This window comes from Capricornis sumatraensis, chromosome 12 (genome assembly GCF_032405125.1).
Source record: "Capricornis sumatraensis isolate serow.1 chromosome 12, serow.2, whole genome shotgun sequence".
In the NCBI taxonomy this organism is placed as follows: domain Eukaryota; kingdom Metazoa; phylum Chordata; class Mammalia; order Artiodactyla; family Bovidae; genus Capricornis; species Capricornis sumatraensis.
The window spans coordinates 31,535,240-31,554,048 of NC_091080.1; the positions used below are offsets into that span (position 1 = coordinate 31,535,240).

The 18,809-nt window shown below is 41.0% G+C and overlaps 1 non-coding gene across 1 annotated transcript; it reads right to left on the reverse strand.

Annotated features, from left to right (window-relative positions):
• Positions 1–261: 261 nt before the first annotated feature.
• Positions 262–333, reverse strand: TRNAM-CAU (transfer RNA methionine (anticodon CAU)). The gene has a single exon. It is a non-coding gene; the product is annotated as a tRNA-Met (tRNA).
• Between the last annotated feature and the right edge of the window lie 18,476 nt (positions 334–18,809).

Here is an 18,809-nt window from a genome sequence, read left to right on the forward strand (position 1 = left end):
CCAGGCTCCTCTGCCCATGGGGTTCTCCAGGCAAGAATATTAGAGTAGGTAGCCATTCCCTTCTCCGGGAGATCTTCCCAACCCAGGGATCAAACCCTTGTCTCCAGCATTGCAGGTAAATTCTTTACCATCTGAGCCACCAGGGAAGCCCAAAACAGTTACCTAAACACTTCACTAAAGAAGATATACAGTGGCAAATTTTCTTAATAAACTCTCTTCTCTACTCCTAAAGATCTCTTCAGGAGGAAAAGAGCCCCACCTTAGCAGAGGATGGTTTCGATCCATCGACCTCTGGGTTATGGGCCCAGCACGCTTCCGCTGCGCCACTCTGCTGGTGTGCTGTACCATACATCCTTATAATGTATTCATTCTGTACAGAGCAATTTGTAGCTCTTAAGTTTCTAACCCCATTAAACCCCACATCCTCCTCCCCGTGCCCAGCACTTCTCTCTAAATCCTGCTAGTAATCACTAAGTGATTTTCCCTAGTGGCTCAGATGGTAAAAAATCTGCCTGCTCATGCAGGAGACCTGGGTTTGCAAAGCAGGAGACCTGGGTTTGATCCCAGGGTCAGGAAGATCCCCTGGAGAAGGGAATGGCTACCCACTCCTGCATTCTTGCCTGGAGAATTCCATGGACAAAAGAGCCTGGCCGGCTACAGTCCATGGGGGTCTCAAGGAGTTGAACACTACTAAGCAACTAACACTTTCATTTCTTTGAGTCCCTACATTGTTCTCTATATCTGTGAGTCTGTTTCTTTTGTGTTATATTCACTAGTTTGTTTTATGTTTTGGATTCTGCATATAAGTAATGTCATACAGTATTTGTCTTGCTCTGACTCGTTTCACTAAGCACATCCTCCAAGTCCATCTATCTTGTTGCAAATGGCAAAATTCCATTTTTTTTCTTGTATGGCTGAGTAGTCCCAGGGACGGGGGAGCCTGGTGGGCTGCCATCTGTGGGGTTGCACAGAGTTGGACACGACTGCAGTGATGCAGCAGCAGCAGCAGCAGTATTCAATCATATATATATATACACACCATGTCTTCTTTATCCATTCATCTGTCAATGGACACTTAGGTTGCTTCCATGACTATTGTAAATAATGCTGCTGTGAACATTGGGATGAATTATTTTTAAATTAATGTTTTTTCCTTCTTTGAATATATACCCAGCAGTGGAATTTCCAGATCATATGGTAGTTCTATTTCTGAAGGTGGAGTAAAATCAAATCCCAGCATGAGAGTAAAGCTAGCTACAAAACATTGAGGAAGGTTATAAATTTATTAATACTTTTAAACCCACTGTCAGCAGAGAGAGACTGATTTGTTTGTTGATTCACTTTGCCACCATATCCTGGTGGCACCTGGCTGGTGCTGGGTAAGTAAGACGTCAGACTCCCAAGGTGGCCAAACAGGAGAAAAAGATGGGCCAGGCCAAGAGGCGTATGCAGTACAACTGGAGCTTTATCAATATTGTGCCCACCTTTGGCAAGAAGAAAGGCCCCAATGTCAACTCCCAAATCCTTTGTAATCCTGGCCTTCTTTAATAAAGCCACTTAGCCCAATCAAAAAATAACAAAACACACCATTAGAAAAGTGTGCACCGAGGAAAAGCCATGCACTCTGAGAACCAGAAAGAAGGTGTCTGGAAGCCAGGGAGAGAGGTGTTGGGAGACCACCCTTGCTGACACTTTGACCTTGGACTTCCAGTCTCCAGCAAATATACTGAGGAAATTAATATATATAGCCAATTTGGGTGCCTGGATCTATGTGTGATCTATGTGTAGGTGTTGGATTCAGCTGCCCACTTTGTCAGGTTCAAATCCTGTTACCCGGTTAACCAACAGAACTCTATATTCCCAGGAATGTGTCAAAGTCCTCTCTTGATATCTCACTTCACTTTTTTTTTTTTTTGTAAGCATTATGTTTAGCCTATTGTTTGCCTCAGTTCCTATCTACCACTTCAGGCAACCACAATATTAAACCACAGAACTCTAGATTTGGGGTTTTAGAACACTTCCAGGACATTCCTTGTTTTTCTGTTGATTTGCCACTTGAGTAAGTAGAGCTTCCCTGATAGCTCAGATGGTAAAGAATTCACCTGCAATGCAGGAGACCCTGGTTCGATTCCTGGGTCAGGAAGAGCTGCTGGAGAAGGGATAGGTTACCCATTCCAGTATTCTTGGGTTTTCCTTGTGGCTCAGCTGGTAAAGAATCTGCCCACAATTGTGGGAGACCTGGGTTGGGAAGATCCCCTGGAGAAGGGAAAGGCTACCCACTCCAGTATTCTGGCCTAGAGAATTCTGACATGACTGAGCGACTTTCAAGTATAAGTAAGTGTGACTATGTCTGTGTGATTATTTAGTACTTCCTTTACTTTCTTATGAATTTAGTAATGTATTTAAAAGTACTTTGGGAAGTAGTATCAGTGAAAATGGCAAAGTAGGGAATATAGCCAATATTTTAGAGTAACTATAAATGGAGTATAACCTTTAAAAAGTCAACCACTATGTTGTACACCCGAAACTCAAAATGTTGTAAATCAACTAAATGTCAATAAAAATAAAGATATATAAAAACCTTAAAAAAAACTGTTATGTAAAGAATCTGCTCCCAGTGGAAGTGGATGATAGTGATATATGAAGGTTAAGAACACTTTGGTGTCTAGGTAGAACAATGTTATTTCTTGTTCAGAAGTCCTAGACAAACTTCCACCCTCACCCTTAGGTTTCCTCATAGGTGAAATAAGAATATTACAGGGATTAGTGAAAGCGAGAAAGAGACTCTGGAATCTGTAATCTTCTATTATGGGTTTTGTGCCTTGAAGGGCTTCTTTACTCATAGGCTATTGATTAATTCTGGGGAGTGGTTTTCAGGGATCTCTTTGAATCCTGATGGGAGGTACACTGTGAATTTTGCCAATATCAGTGGAGATTTTGTCTGTAAGGAGGGTGATAGCTGATTCAATAGGGACAAATAATCAGTGTTCCCAGGATCAGCTCTAGACAGAGCAAAAAAAGATGTCACAGCACCATTTAACTCATCTGATTGGCTGCTTTGATAAGTACTGTCAAATTATAGAATCATCTCCCCGCCCCCTCCTTTGGAGAGAAGGAAATACTGGCATGATACTTCTTTAAGAAGTCTCAGGCTTATACACAGATAGCAGTGGGAGAACTAAGGAGAAAAGGGTGTGTGTCTCTCAAAGGTCCTAAACAGAAGCAAGTAGGTTCAGAGACAGAAGCATCTCGAGGTTCACTGGAGGTCTCCACCGTTTGCACTGTTCTACTACTCCAGGGCAGGAGCTGCTTTATAGCAGTGGGCTTGTACACCATGAGCATGACTCAGATGTCAATTAGGACTGGAGGAGATTCAGCCCCAATTTAGAGAAACGTGTCTCTAAACCACTTGGAGGGAGGATTGCGAAGAGCCTGTGTCACTCCTCAGGGCTCCATCATTGAGAAGTGAGAGCTAGCTGGAAAGGCCCCTTAGAGGGTTACAAGTACCTGAAGAGTTTAACTGTCTCTTTCCCAAAGTCCTGGTTCTCTGCAATCCTAGCAGAAACTAGGAGGGTCTTGCTTTTCATTTGCTGGAGTTGAAGATTAAGACTTTTGGTGGCCTTCCGCTCAGGTGACTCCTGTAGTACTCAAGAGAGCTGGTTTGTCAGATTAATTAAATTTGGAGTGGACATAGTTTCCTATTTCTCTTGGTCCTTTTTACTAGCAGGGAAATGTCCTGGTTTAGCCTGTAAATAAATAGAGTTAAAATCTACCTGATTAGAATTAGCATCTGAAGGAAGGTCAGAATTATCATTTAAAACTATCTGAAATTGACCGTAATACTCATGAACAGGCTCATCAGATTTTTGTCTGCAAAACTGAAATTTGTTCAACAGGCTTTGGAAAAACCCTAGGAATTGCCCTAGGAAGCAATCTAGTGATTGTTGAGCCTGATTGTATGAGTTAGCAGGCTAGTTTCGAAACAGAAGGTAGTCATCAGATCTGTTACACCTGAAACCTGCTTCTACTGATTAAGTTCCTTTTAATTGTTTTTATAAAAACATGCAGATCTTCCAAGAGTCAAGTAGCCTAAACAAAAGAGGTTTGCCTGAGTTGTTTTCCAGGAACTTGGAATCAGCTGAGCCCAATTTGAGCTCTAACTAGTTAAGACCACTGACCCTTCAACTGGGCATGCTCCGTGACCTTTTGACTTCAGAGGGCTGAAAACTCCATCCGCAGAGCATGTTCTGAGTATACGTATTGTGAAGAAGCCTGTAGCTTAGTTGTATCTAGGCCAGAATGAAGATCACCTCACATTTTCTTGTTTCTAATTAGGCTCAGTTTTACCCCAAAGAATACCCCCAGCCCCTTGCCTTTGAGGAAGTGGATTTGAGACTTCCATCTTCTCGCTTGGCCACCTTGTAAGTAAACCTTTTCTTTGCTGCAAACTTTGGTGTCTCAGCATTTGGCTTGCTGCATGTTGGGCAAACAATCTTGGTTCAGTAACACCTTACCAGTTGTATTTCTAGGTACCTTTCAGCATTTTCCCAGTTAGCAGTTTTAATTCAATGCTGGGCCTATCCTTAGCCAAGAAGCATATGAACTAGCTGGTAAAAGTCAGAGATACCAGGTTGCTAAATTTGAGTAACATAAAATTCCTCTGTAAGTCTGTGAGATTCTTTGGGTTACTGTGGGGGAAAAAAATCCATGACTATAGCTCAAAGTTCAGCTTTAGTTCAGAGAGTAGAAGAAATTAAGGGTTTGGTCTCTGGATCCTCAGTAGGCCTAATTTTAAAGGGATGGGTTCTGAAAAGTTCGGAGGAAAAGGGAGAGGGGGGAGAGTTTAAGAGAAAAAGTGAAGTTAAGCAAGAATTAGTGTGGGGAAGTGAGGGTAGAGAGGAGGAGCAGGCAGCATAGAAGGGAGAAGACGGCCCCGGAGGTCTAAGCACTAGGAGCCAGGAGAGAGAGAAAGATGGCGCCTGGAGCCATTTTCTCTTTCTGGAATGATAACCACTGAGAGACTTACTGGTTCTGGGCACCTGAGGGAATCTCTAATTACTAGCTGACCAAGCTGACTTCAGTGGTCATACTGTACGAAGAACAGAGTTCAGAAAAATCACTTAACAACAAACAACAGCAGTAAACCCTAGAGAAAAGGGGAAATCTAATTTTTAGTTATTACATTTATTTTAAACACATGAAAAGATGCTCAACATCACTCATTATTAGAGAAATGCAAATCAAAACCACAATGAGGTACCACTTCACACCAGTCAGAATGTCTGCGATCCAAAAATCTGCAAGCAATAAATGCTGGAGAGGGTGTGGAGAAAAGGGAACCCTCCTACACTGTTGGTGGGAATGCAAACTAGTACAGCCACTATGGAGAACAGTGTGGAGATTCCTTAAAAAATTGCAAATAGAACTGCCTTATGATCCAGCAATCCCACTGCTGGGCATACACACCGAGGGAACCAGAATTGAAAGAGACACATGTACCCCAATGTTCATCGCAGCACTGTTTATAATAGCCAGAACATGGAAACAACCTAGACGTCCATCAGCAGATGAATGGATAAGAAAGCTGTGGTACATATACACAATGGAGTATTACTCAGCCATTAAAAAGAATACATTTGAATCAGTTCTGATGAGATGGATGAAACTGGAGCCGATTATACAGAGTGAAGTAAGCCAGAAAGAAAAACACCAATACAGTATACTAACACATATATATGGAATTTAGAAAGATGGCAGTGACGACCCTGTATGCAAGACAGCAAAAAGACACAGATGTGTATAATGGACTTTTGGACTCAGAGGGAGAGGGAGAGGGTGGGATGATTTGGGAGAATGGCATTGGAACATGTATACTATCATGTAAGAATCGAATTGCCAGTCTATGTCTGACACAGGATACAGCATGTTTGGGGCTGGTGCACGGTGATGACCCAGAGAGATGTTATGGGGAGGGAGGTGGGAGGGGGGTTCATGTTTGGGAACGCATGTATACCTGTGGTGGATTCAAGTCAATGTATGGCAAAACCAATACAGTATTGTAAAGTAAAATAAAGTAAAAATAAAAATTTAAAATTAAAAAAAAATAAATAAAAGTCTAGTTTTGAACAACTAAAAAATTAAGACATTAACAAGGGCTGTGATCTTCAGAAGGGTTTCTTAGTTTTTTTTCCATTCTCTTATGTGAGACAGAAAAGCTGGATGGGCTGGGGCTGTGTTACTGTTCTTCAAGGTCAGATAAGGCTCTGGTCGAGTTTTCTTTAGGGCAGGTCTTTCTCAGAGGAAGTAGGATGCTCTGGCATATTTCAAAATGGTCTGGCCTTAAGGTCGTCAATCTGACACTGAAGTCAGTGACCATGTTTGATTAATTTTTGTAACTTGCAAAGTGCTTAATAGATATACTACTAAGTTAATATGACTTTAATCTCTTTTCTGTCTCTTCAGCTGACCACTTACAGCTTCATAACATGTACCAACACAGACTGTCAAACTGATCTTTATTCTTCTTTTGGGGGTAATTTTTATATTGTAATTTCCATACAAAATTGCTAATGTTTCACTAAGGTTTTAAAAACTTTTTTTTTTTTTTCCCAGAAATTCACTGGCAATCCACCAGGTAGGACTTGGTACTTTCTCTTCCATGGCCTGGGTTCAATCCCTGGTCAGTGAACTAAGATCCCACAAGTTGGGTGGCCAAAAAAAAAAACCCTGAAATGTAAAAGCTTTTTTTCCACATTTTTCATTTGTTTGGTATTCATTTACACCTTTCAGATTTACTCTACCAGGAAAATGGGTATAGTTTTAATTTACAACTAATATTTGACTGCTTCTTTTCAATCTTATGAATTGATAGCTTGAATAAAATGAATTTTTGTGCTCCTCATTCCTATATCAACCTATTCCTATATCAATCTATTTTACTTAAAGTTAATATTAGCCAGAAAATATTCAGCTCGCTGGTCATTCTCTCCAACCTATGGGGAAGCCAAAAGCTCCATATAATCTTCAGAAACAGAATATGGAAGGAGGAGCCCCTCATTAGCTGCAAAAGGGAAAGTAACAGGACAGAAGATGTGCTCTGAGATGCTTATCCTGGGATCTTTGATCTTGGTACTCCTACACCCATCTTTAAGGAAAAGTCTCTTTTTAAGTCACTGCCGCCTGGAACCAAGTTCATTGTATTCCTCACTCTACTCCATCTCAGGACCACCTGGAATCTGTTGTCTAGGGTTGCCATGGATGCAGGGTTCTTATTCTAGTACTGCCTTGTTAGCAGCAGCAGGTAAAGACCTAGGGTGGGGGCCTCTGGCTGAGGACGTCCCATCACACCCTCTGCCCTTTATGTAGCTAATGTTGCCCTTTCACCCTCACAGAGTAAGAGGAATAGAACATTTTACAGGGACAGATGGAAGGTGGGGGGAAGAGGAAGGATCGGGAGAAGGGTCAGGATGGGGGTCTTTGGGCCCGCTGACAGGAAGGCTTGCCTTGTGCTTAGCTGTGGGGAACACTAATTATCATTCATCTCCCCTCCCAGGGCATTTGCAGAGCCCCCCTATCTCACCCTCAGGGGTCATGGGCGTGGAGGGAGTAGGGGCACTAGGCTTCTGTAGGAGCAACTAACAGTAACTTTGTGGCTGGCCAGGAATTGGGCTGAGATTGGACTTACAACACTCGATCTGGGGACATTAAAAAATAGGAAAGAATGGGAAAAAGGATGCGGGGAGGGAGGCATTATCCTGAAAGGCAGCAGGAGAGAAATTGCTACCAGGATCTTGAGTAAAGTTCGCTCCTGCTTAGGAAAAGTACCCAAGTCACAAAATGCACCCCACCGCCCCGCAGCCCCAGCTCCGTCCAAGACCCACCGCCTCCGCTAAAGCAGCCTCACCTGCAGGTAAGTGGATGCCGCGCCAGCAGGGAGGAGGCGGCCCCCCAGAACCAGGCTGGCTTTCCCATGGCCATCTGGGCTCTCGGGGCCACAGTGTCCAAACTTTGGGCTTCATACTCCCACTGCGCATGAGCTAGTGTCCCTCAAAGGTTTGGAATTCACAGATGGCTGGACCCCAAGCCTCAAAATCAACATTGATGGACAAATTGGTCTGTGGTGGGGGAAAATTTCTGTTCTATTTGTTTTTCTCTCCTTGCCCAGAATTGAGGGGTTTGTGGCACATTTCTGCTTGCCTCAGGTGGACACAATATTACTACTTGTTAACTTGGGGATGTATTAATACTTGGCAGTGGCTTTTATTCTGCGACTTAGTTTTTGTGCATGAAATCTGCCCTGTGAAATGCTGAGGTTCCCATTTTTTTGCTTTCTCATTACTGTGATTTATTCTACAGAGAATATTCTAGGATGGAAATATAAGTCACTCTGATGTAAAATTGGTTTGAAATGGTTTTGTTTCACTTTCTGGGTCCCAGGTAGCAAGTGGGTAATTTTTTTTTAGAGTCCCGTGCTTGAGCTCCAGTCCTTTGGCCACCTGATGCAAAGAACTGACTCATCGGAAAAGATCCTGATGCTGGGAATGATTGAAGGCAGGAGGAGAAGGGGATGACAGAGGATGAGATGGTTGGATGGCATTACTGACTGGATGGACATGAGTTTGAGAAAGTTCTGGGAGTTTGTGATAGACAGGGAAGCCTGACATGCTGCAGTCCATGGGGTCGCAAAGAGTCGAACACTACTGAGCAACTGAACTGAACTGCGCTTGAGCTAAACTTAAATTTTATTGAACACACACACAAAATGTTTCCCTCTATCTTTTGAGTTAAAATTCTAAGGGCAAATGCACAATGTGTGTCTCACAGGATATATAAAATTGCACAATATTGCATATTTTGTATTTGTGGACTCAAGACTTCAGAAATGCTGATCCTTACCTAGTAAGTCCTATGTGTAACTTTCTTCCCAAATTGGGGGATATCATATGTGTTTTAAACATATCAAATATATAATGGATGTGTGCTTTTGCTTTTCTTAGATTAACTGTAGATTAAATTCAACCGCGAAACAAACCATGCAGGGAGTAAAGAAGAATTCTTTAAATGCCTGGCTCATGCATCCAAAAAATAAGTAAGTGATAAGATTCAAATTTGCTGAATTTTAAGCATAACTCTCAGCCCTTAATAGAATAGGGAATATACCTGTACCTTCTTTTATAATAAATGTAAACTGTATGCAAATGACTTGGCAAATTTAAAATTTAAAGACCTTGTTGTATGCCTGTATTTTCCTTAAAAATACCACAGCTTAAGCAGTGTACCAGTAATAACATACACGTGGCAGTCATAGCCTCTGTAAACTTCTCTAGGGGTGACTGGTTGCCTTACTGGAGGAATTTCGGTCTAGGGTGGTGAACATTTCCAAGGACGGCCACAAAAAGGGCGTCAGTTGTTCTATCTCCGTGAAAACCTGAAACATTGCTAATTCCTGCGAATGTGTTTTTATTAGTGAGATTTTCCAATCAGCTTAATGGATGTTGGAAATACACAAATTTTTGAGATCCATGAATTGTAACTATCCATGAAGAATAGTACCTATCTCAAAAGATGTATTGAGGTCCAATTGCACTAGTATTTGGGAAGTATCAGCATAATGCTTGGCACTTTTTAGTAAATATCATTTAAATATTTGTAAAGTGAACATTGGGATTACAATTCAGCAATTACAAGGAGTAGACTACATCCATGTTATGTCATGGGTGAGCCTCAAACATTTTGTGAAGTGAAATGAAGTCAGAATCAAGAGACCGTATATTGTGTGATTCTACTTATATGAAATGTCTAGGAAAGACAAATCTATGGAGACAAAGTAGATTCACAGTTGGCTAGGGGTGGGAACAGGATTAATTATAAGTGAATATAAGGGATCTCATTGTGGGGATGAAAATGTTCTATAATTGATTAAATCCCTGGATTGTACATTTGAAGAAAAATGTAAGGCGAAAGATAATTTCTTGGCATAATTTTGGGAAATTTATCTTTATTTTTTCTCAGCCTTTTCTTTTCCATGTTTTCTCATTCTCAGATGTCTGTATTCCAGACGTTAGATACGGAGGATAAGAACATAACCCATTGACATTCTGTTTATTCTTTTCTACTATTTTCTGGGAGTTTCTCAATCTCACTTTCCAACTCTATTTTACTTTTCACATGTACCCAAACTACTTAATATCCCATGAATGGATTCTTTATATCCAACAATTCTGAGTTTACACTTAACATTTCCTCTTGGGTTTTCTCTTTCTTTTATTTAATGATTTTATTTATTTTTGACTGCACAGGGTCTTTGTTGCTGCGCAGGCTTTCTCTAGTTGCAGGGAGCGGGGGCTGCTCTCTAGCAGCAGAGCATGGGCTTCTTACTGCAATGGCTTCTCTTGTCGCAGAGCACAGGCTTTAAGGCACAGTCTCAATAGTTGCGGCATTTGGGTTTAGTTGCTCTGTGGCATCTGGAATCTTCCTAGAGTTTGCTCAAATTCATGTCCATTGAGTCAAGGATGCTATTGAACCATCTCATCCTCTGCTGACCCCTTCTCCTTTTGCCTTCAGTCTTTCCCAGCATCAGGGTCTTTTCCAATGAGTCAGCTCTTTGCACCATGTGGCCCAAGTATTGGAGCTTCAGCCTCAGTCCTTCCAATGAATGTTCAGGGTTGATTTCCTTTAGGATTGTTTGGTTGGATCTCCTTGCTGTCCAGGGAATTCTCAAGAGTCTTCTCCAGTACAACAATTTGAAAGCATCGATTCATACTGTCACCTTTAAGCTCTGGGCAAGGAAACTTTGGAGAAGGTAGTCACCCTAGGTTGTCATTTGGAGCTTAGGAGATGGGAGGGAGGTGGAGGGGAGGATGAAGTATTGCTCTTCGGCCCCTCCCTGTTTTCATCACCTAACCTAATGTTACCCTCTTTTGATTTTTCTTTTTAACACTTTTGCCTATTTATTTATGGCTGCGCTGGGTCTCGTTGCTGCACTCAGGCTTTCTCTAGCTGAAGTGAGCTTGGGCGGGGGGCCGTTTTTACCTAGCTGTGTGCAGGTTTCTCACTGCAGCAGCTTCTTACGCTGCAGAGTGCAGGATCAGTAGCTGCGGAGCACAGGCTTAGTTGCCCCGAGGCAGGTAGGATCTTCCCAGACCAGGGATCAAACCTGTGTCCCCTGCATTGAAAGGTGGATTCTTAACCACTTGACCACCAGGAAAGCCCTGCTACCCTCGTTTTATATTAACAATATCTGGGTAATTGCTACTGGTTTCTGAGAAGGCATTTATTGTCTCTAAGCAACTCAAGGGAAAGGCATGAACTGAACTTAAAATTTCCCCTCCCACCTGGCTACTCCAGACTGCCCCTGTCTGTCCACCAGCTAAGGTACTCAGCCTTCCAGGGTTTGTGTAATTTCTTGGAATCCGTACTTTCATTTGACTTTGGTATCAATAGTTTTGGGCTATTTCTCATCTTGGATAGAAACCCACCATTTCCCAGGGAATTATGGAAGTATTATTACTTTAGAATCTTGAGGTGTTTTTGAAATTTAAAATATATACTGAGTTTTTGGGACATGACATTTGAAGAAGATAGGCTGCCTAAAACCCACTATTTGTGAAATGGTGACTATTCAGTATTATTTTCTGAAGTTGATGGATGCAAAGTGCATTTTCATGTGTCTTATTTTACACATGAGGAAATTGAGTTGTAGAGAGATTAAATTAATAAAGCCAGTGATTTGGTGGTGGGAAGTCTTGATTTTGGGTAATATAACCAGGTATGTTTTTGGAATAATTCAGAGAAGAATAAAAAGGAATCATTATAAATATGCTCTACTTCCACATCAGAAAAAAAAAATTAAAGTTTTATATAGGCCATCCTTGACCTATTTACCTACTTACCTTTCTTCTCTACCAAATGGTGACCAGGGACAAGTCCTTGGCATTGGAATATTTGTCATTTTCTTTTATTTTTTCCTGTATCCCTTTACTAGTTATCAACTGGATCCATCCCCCCATTCCTACACTCTCAGCTCTTTCTGGTTTCCCAAATTGATTCCCAAGTGTGTGACTGGTTTGCGAAATAGGAAAGAAAGGTTTAATGATTAATGCTACACCTCCCTTCTTTCCTTCTCTTTCCAGTATATTCACAAACACACATAGCCCAGATGTGGTCTCAAGAAGTCCAGTGCTGTACCCTGAAACTCTTTCTTCAATTTTTTCCATATTCATGATTTTACATTTCATGTTCTGAAATTCTATTGGAAAGAAGAAACTAATTGCCTTCCCTGACTTTATATTTTTGTATGTTGTTTTCACTCTTTGGCAGGGTTATGGATGCCTCTTTAGTTCCCTCTGACAGCGCTGACAAGAGGTGCGTGATGTGGGTGGTGAAAAGGTATTGGGAGTGTTGATGGCCAAGGAAGGTTTCTTTTCATGAAAGACTGGATATTCTTAGAAGTAACTTTATTTAGGGGTCTAGATGGGAAAAAAGAGATCATAAGTGGGAGAATCCTCACTCATAGTCTTGTTTGTGACCCTGATTCATTGGTAGCCAAAACTCCTGGGAAACTATAAGAGTGTGTGTGAGAGACTCTGCTACAGAGCACCAGGAGAGGAGGGAGGAGGCAGAAAGGAGCAAACCCTGATAGATCTCGGCTCTAGCCCTCACCCTCCAGGGCCCTGCTCCCATCTAAAGCTGGTATCCCAACTGTAAACCCACTGTCATGATGGAGAGTCCCTGCCCCAGGCTTGTAGCTCTTTAAACCACACTGAGGAAAGGACTACAGGATACGAGAAAAGTAAGGATGTGGGGGAGGGACTTGATAATCGGGAACTTAGAAGGGGCTGCAAGATAGTAGACCTGCACAGTGAAGTTGAATTTTAAGTAAACGCAGCCTTGATGCAGTTAGACATAGTGTTAGGTTTAGAGGTGAAGAATTGTACTTTGCCAGGCTGCTTAGACAGCCCTAAGTTCTCATTACAACTATAATAAAGCCCTGTTTGTAGTGAAAATTGAAATGCTGATTGCCAAATAACTAAATTTCAAACAGATCTTTAGAGTTAAAAACCAGTTTACAAATTGAAGACTATTTGTAGCTAGTTAATTCTATGAAGTCATTTCGAGTTTGATGGTATGCTTTTAATTCCTTAGAGATAACTCAGCTGAACTGACATCAGGAACCCATGATGATACCATCTATGAAAGGTGAGGCATTTATTGAGGGGTGAGGGGTCCAGGAGGATGGGGTGGAGACATTTAGTCTTGGGATTATCCATGGCAATGAAGAATTTTCTGGACAACGATCTAGAATTCTTTCTATAAAGATAGGAATTTCAGTAAGTTATGTTTACTATGTATTTTAGATTCGAGGAATCGTTATTCAGATAAATTCATTATATCACTATTCCATGTAGACTATCTTTAATGAGATGTTTCTCTATCTACTGGTATTTAAAGTAAAATAGAACAGTTCTTCTTGATGGTGGTAATGAAGATGTTAACTTCCGTGAAAGTGTTAGTTACTTGTGTCCAACCCTTTGTGACCCTGTGGACTTGCCAGGCTCCTCTGTCCATGGAATTCTCTCGGCAAGAATACTGGTGTGGGTTGCCATTCCCTTCTCCAGGGGATCTTCTCAACTCAACGGTCAAACCTTGGTCTCCCACATTGTAGGCAGGATCTTTGCCATCTGAGCCACCAGGGAAGCTCCTAAGTTTGGTAATTCATAGGAATAAGTCAGTGTGAAGTTTTAAAGGGGGGGAATTGTTGGTGGATATCATCATTGGGGAGATAGGGTTTATGCTGAGGCAAGAAGAAAAGAGATAACTATGGAGAATAAAGATAGTGGCACTGAACAGCACCTTCAGTCAACTGCATCTAATTGACATTTATAGAATAGCTCGTTTAACAAGAGCAGAGAGTGTTGGTTTGGCCCAGAATTTCATTCAGATTTTTCCATAACAGTCTATGGAAAAGCCTGAACAAATTTTCTTGCCAACTCAATATATTCTTCTTAAGCTCACATGAAACATTCCCCAAAATAGATCACATTCTGGGACATGAAACCCACCTTAGCAAATTTAAAAGAAGAAGAATCACACAAAATTTGCTGTCAGACCACAGTGAAGTTTGGTTCGGTTCAGTCGCTCAGTCATGTCTGACTCTTTGCGACCCCATGAATCGCAGCACGCCAGGCCTCCCTGTCCACCACCAATTCCTGAAGTTCACCCAGACTCACGTCCATCGAGTCAGTGATGCCATCCAGCCATCTCATCCTCCGTCGTCCCCTACTCCTTCTGAACAAAGAAGACTAGTATAAACCTAAAAAAAGTAGAAGGAGATAATAAAAGAACAGAAATCAATGAAACTGGAATCAAAAAAGCAATAGAGAATATCAACAAAGCCAAAAGCCAGTTCTTTGAAAAGCAATAAAGTTTGTATCTCTTTGGCCAGACTAACAGAAACAAGAGACAGAAGACACAAATTGCTGTTGTCAGAAATGAAGATCAACATGACTGATCACAGGACATTGAAAGGATAATAAAGGAATTTTATGAACAACTCCAAGCCCATGAAGTTGATAACTTACATGAAATGGAGTAATGCTTTAAAAGATACTACCAAAGCTCATACAAAGATCATCCTGAATAGGCCTGAATCTGTTAAAGAAATTGAATCAGTGACTAAACCTTCCATAACACACCCTAGGCCTAGATTGCTTCACTGGTCAATCCCACCAAACATTCGAGGAAGAAATGATTCAAAGGAACAGTTTTCTAAACTGTTCCAGAAAGTAGAAGCACAGAGAGAAAATTTAACTCATTGTCTAAAGTCAGCATTACCAAAACCAGATAAGAACATTACAAAAAAAATAAAAGCATAGGACATAAGAGGCAAAAATCCTAAACGAAATGTTGCCAAGTTGAATCCTACAATGTTAATAAAAAATTTTATACCCAGACCAAGTGGGACTTGGATGGACAAGGCTGGTTCAACATTTGAAAGTCAGTCAATGTAATCCATCACATCAACAGGCTGAAAAGAAAAAAATGATTGATGCAGAAAAAGCATTTGACAAAATCTAACACTCATGATTAAAAAAAAAAAAAAACAACTCAGCAAACTAGGAACAGAGAGGAATGTTTTCAACTTGATTAAAAAAAAAAACAAAACAGCCATAAAACCCCTACTGCTGCTGCTAAGTCACTTCAGTCGTGTCCGACTCTGTGCGACCCCATAGACGGCAGCTCACCAGGCTCCCCCATCCCTGGGATTCTCTGGGCAAGAACATTGGAGTGGGTTGCCATTTCCTTCTCCAATGCATGAAAGTGAAAGTGAAGTCGCTCAGTCGTGTCCAACCCTCAGCGACCCCATGGACTGCAGCCTTCCAGGCTTCTCCATCCATGGGATTTTCCAGGCAAGAGTACTGGAGTGGGGTGCCATTGCCTTCTCCAAAACCCCTACAGTTCTGCTCAGTGGCTCAGTCATGTCCGACTCTTTGTGACCCCATGAATCGCAGCACGCCAGGTCTGCCTGTCCATCACCAGCTCCCGGAGTTCACTCAGACTCACGTCCATCGAGTCAGTGATGCCATCCAGCCATCTCTACAGGTAGCATCATATGTGATGGTGAGAAACTTCAAACTTTTCTGCAGAGACAGGTACAAGGCAAGGATGCTCCCTGCCCCATCACTCCTTTTTAACATCATACTCAAAATTCCAAGGAGAATTATAGTAATGAGCAATGAGAAGGAAATCAAAGTATGCACAATGGAATGGAAACAAATGTCTTTGTTCACAGATGACATGATTGTCTATGAAGAAAAATCTAAAAGAATAGATTAAAAAAAAAACTTCTGGGCCTAATAAGCTTGTGTCCTGTAATCTTGTCTAATTGCTTTAATATATTGATACAAAAACTGATTACTTTCCCATATACCAGTAACAAACAAGTGGAATTTGAAATTAAAAGCAGAGAACAATTTAAATTAGGATCCCCCAAATAGATTTATACCTAAATATATATTTACCCAGTAAAATGTACAAGATGTATATGAGGAGAAATAAGTTCTTATGAATGAAATTAACTAAATAAATGGAAGAGACTTTATCTTCAGTAAAGGAAGTCTCAATATTGTAAAGATGTTGATTCTTCCAAATTGTAGATTCAATGCAATCTGAATCTCAATCCCAGAAAGTTATTTTTGGGGTATTGGCAAACTGATTCTAAAGTTGAAACATGTATACTACCATGTAAGAAACAAATCGCCAGTCTAGGTTCGATACAGGATACAGGATGCTTGGGGCTGGTGCACTGGGATGACCCAGAGAGATGATATGGGGAGGGTGGTGGGTGAAGGGTTCAGGATTGGGAACTCATGTACACCCATGGTGGATTCATGTCAATGTATGGCAAAACCAATACAGTATTGTAAAGTAAAAAAAAAGAAAAAAAAATGGGAAGGCAGAAGACCCAGAATAGCCCCCACATATTGAAGAGCAAAGTCAGAGGACTGACAATACCAACTTAATTTAGTATTAAGCGATGATAATCAAGACAGTATGATGATGGTTAAAGGAAGTCTAGAATTACATGTGGTGTGTGAACCATGTATTCTTTTTTTTTTAGTTTTTTTAAATTTATTTTTTAACTGAAGGTTAATTGCTTTACAATATTGTGTTGGTTTCTGTCATACATCAACGTGAATCAGTCATACGTGAATCAGTCACAGCACCAGGTTTGAGCTCCTGAGTCATACAGCACGTTTCCGTTGGCTAGCTATTTTACATATGGTCGTGCGTATGTTTCCATGCCATTCTCTCCATTTGTCCCACCGTCTCCTTCCCCCTTGTGTCCACAAGTCTGTTCTGTGTATCTGCATCTCCACTGCTGCCCTGCAAATACTATGAACCATGTATCTTTTTAATCCTTTAGCACTGCCCTGAATGAATGGACATCAGAAACCTAGCAGGAAGCCACCAATGAAACATGAAATATAAATGGATTTTAAAGATCAGTACATTTTGTGTGTACATGTATACACATATACTCTACCAATACAAACACAAATATATAAACACAAATATGGAAGAAAAAGAGGTGAAATTTTCAAATTCATTCTTAGGAGTATCTATGACAAGGTGTTTTGACATTGTTATTAAATCTTCTCACTGTCACACCTATTGGTAACTTTCTATCTTTCTTGAATCTAGTTGAATAAAAGAGGAGCAGGTCATAAGAGGAATCCTTCCTCCTAGTAACTACTGGCCAATTCTTGAGTCATTGACTTTTTTGACAGGTCAAATATATTTATTACAAATGTATATGGAATCATGTCTAGGAAAAATGAGATATAAGATTCCAAATAACTGATTTACATGTGAATTTTCTAAATTTCTAAGGGTTATCCAGTTTATAAGTGCAAGGGCAATTATAGCCAACCTGAACTAAAGAAGTTGCAATCTACAAGTCTTGTGGTATCTTATTTTGTCTGTTTTTAATCCTTTAGCATTTCCCCGAGTAAATGGACAACAGCATCCTCTGAAGTACTCTCGAGTGCAAAGTGAGCCATGATGAATAAATATGTGATATGCACACACACATACATTCATAATACACATATACAGAGAGGTTGAGATTTGGATGTTCACCTTTAGGAGCATCCACGGGAACCCAGAGTTCCCTTGATATTGTTTCTGAAGTTCTCTCATGGTAAGATTCTATATCTAACATTCTTTGTCTTTAAAAAATTTTTGTTTTTTAATTTTAATTGGAGAATAATGACTTTACCATATTGTGTTGGTTTCTGCCATACATCAACATGAATCAGCCATAGGTATACATATGTCCCCTTGCTCTTAAACCTCCCTCCCACCTGTCTTTTGAATTGAAGTAGAAAAAAGATGGACAGGTCCTAAAGGGGGTCTTTTAAAAAAATTTTATGTTTATTTTTGGCTGCACTGGGTCTTTGTTGCTGTGCAAGGGTCTCTCTCTGGTTGTGGTGAGCGGGGCTGCTCTTCATTTCAGTGCACAGGCTTCTCACTGAAGTGGATTCTTTCGTTGAGGAGCATGGGCTCTCGCGTGCACGGGTTCAGTAGCTGCGGTGCTTGGGTTCAGTTGCCCGGCAGTATGTGGAACTGTCCCAGATCAGGGACTGAACCTGCGTGCCCTGCATTGGCAGGCGTATTCTTAACCAGTGGACCACGAGGCAAGTCCCAGAGGGGGTCTTTTTAATTCTAACGTTTGTTACCTTTGATTACCATGAGAGACACTCTACGAGACTGGGTTAAGGGAGGAGAGAAACTTTTTCAAGTAAGGAGGAATTAGTTGTGGACAGGGAGCAGAGGAATCTCCAGCAAAAGAATGGAGCTAATAGAACCCAGTTTGTCCATGACCCTTCAGAGCTTTTCACCATGTGAGGCTGGTACCCCAAACCCAAACCCACATCACATAGAAGGGGCCCCTGATTTAGGCCTGCAGTTAATCTACAGTGTCTGAGAGCCAGGAAAGACAAGCATGATAGGTGGGAGTTAGAGGGTGATGAAGGGACTTGAACAGGAAATTATGTGGAGGAGGAGGGATATGTACTTGCAAATTGAAGCTGAACTTGAAAGAAGTGCCACCCCAAAAGGTTACTGTACGTTGGGTTAGATTCAGTAGTAAAGAAATGCACTTATTCGTGAGTCATTAACTGTTTTGATGGGTCAAAAATATTTATTACCAACTATATAGAATCATTTCTAGGGAAAATGAGATATCAGATTCCAAGGAACTGATTTATATGCATATTTCCTATGAGCCAGCCAGTTTAAGAGTAAGT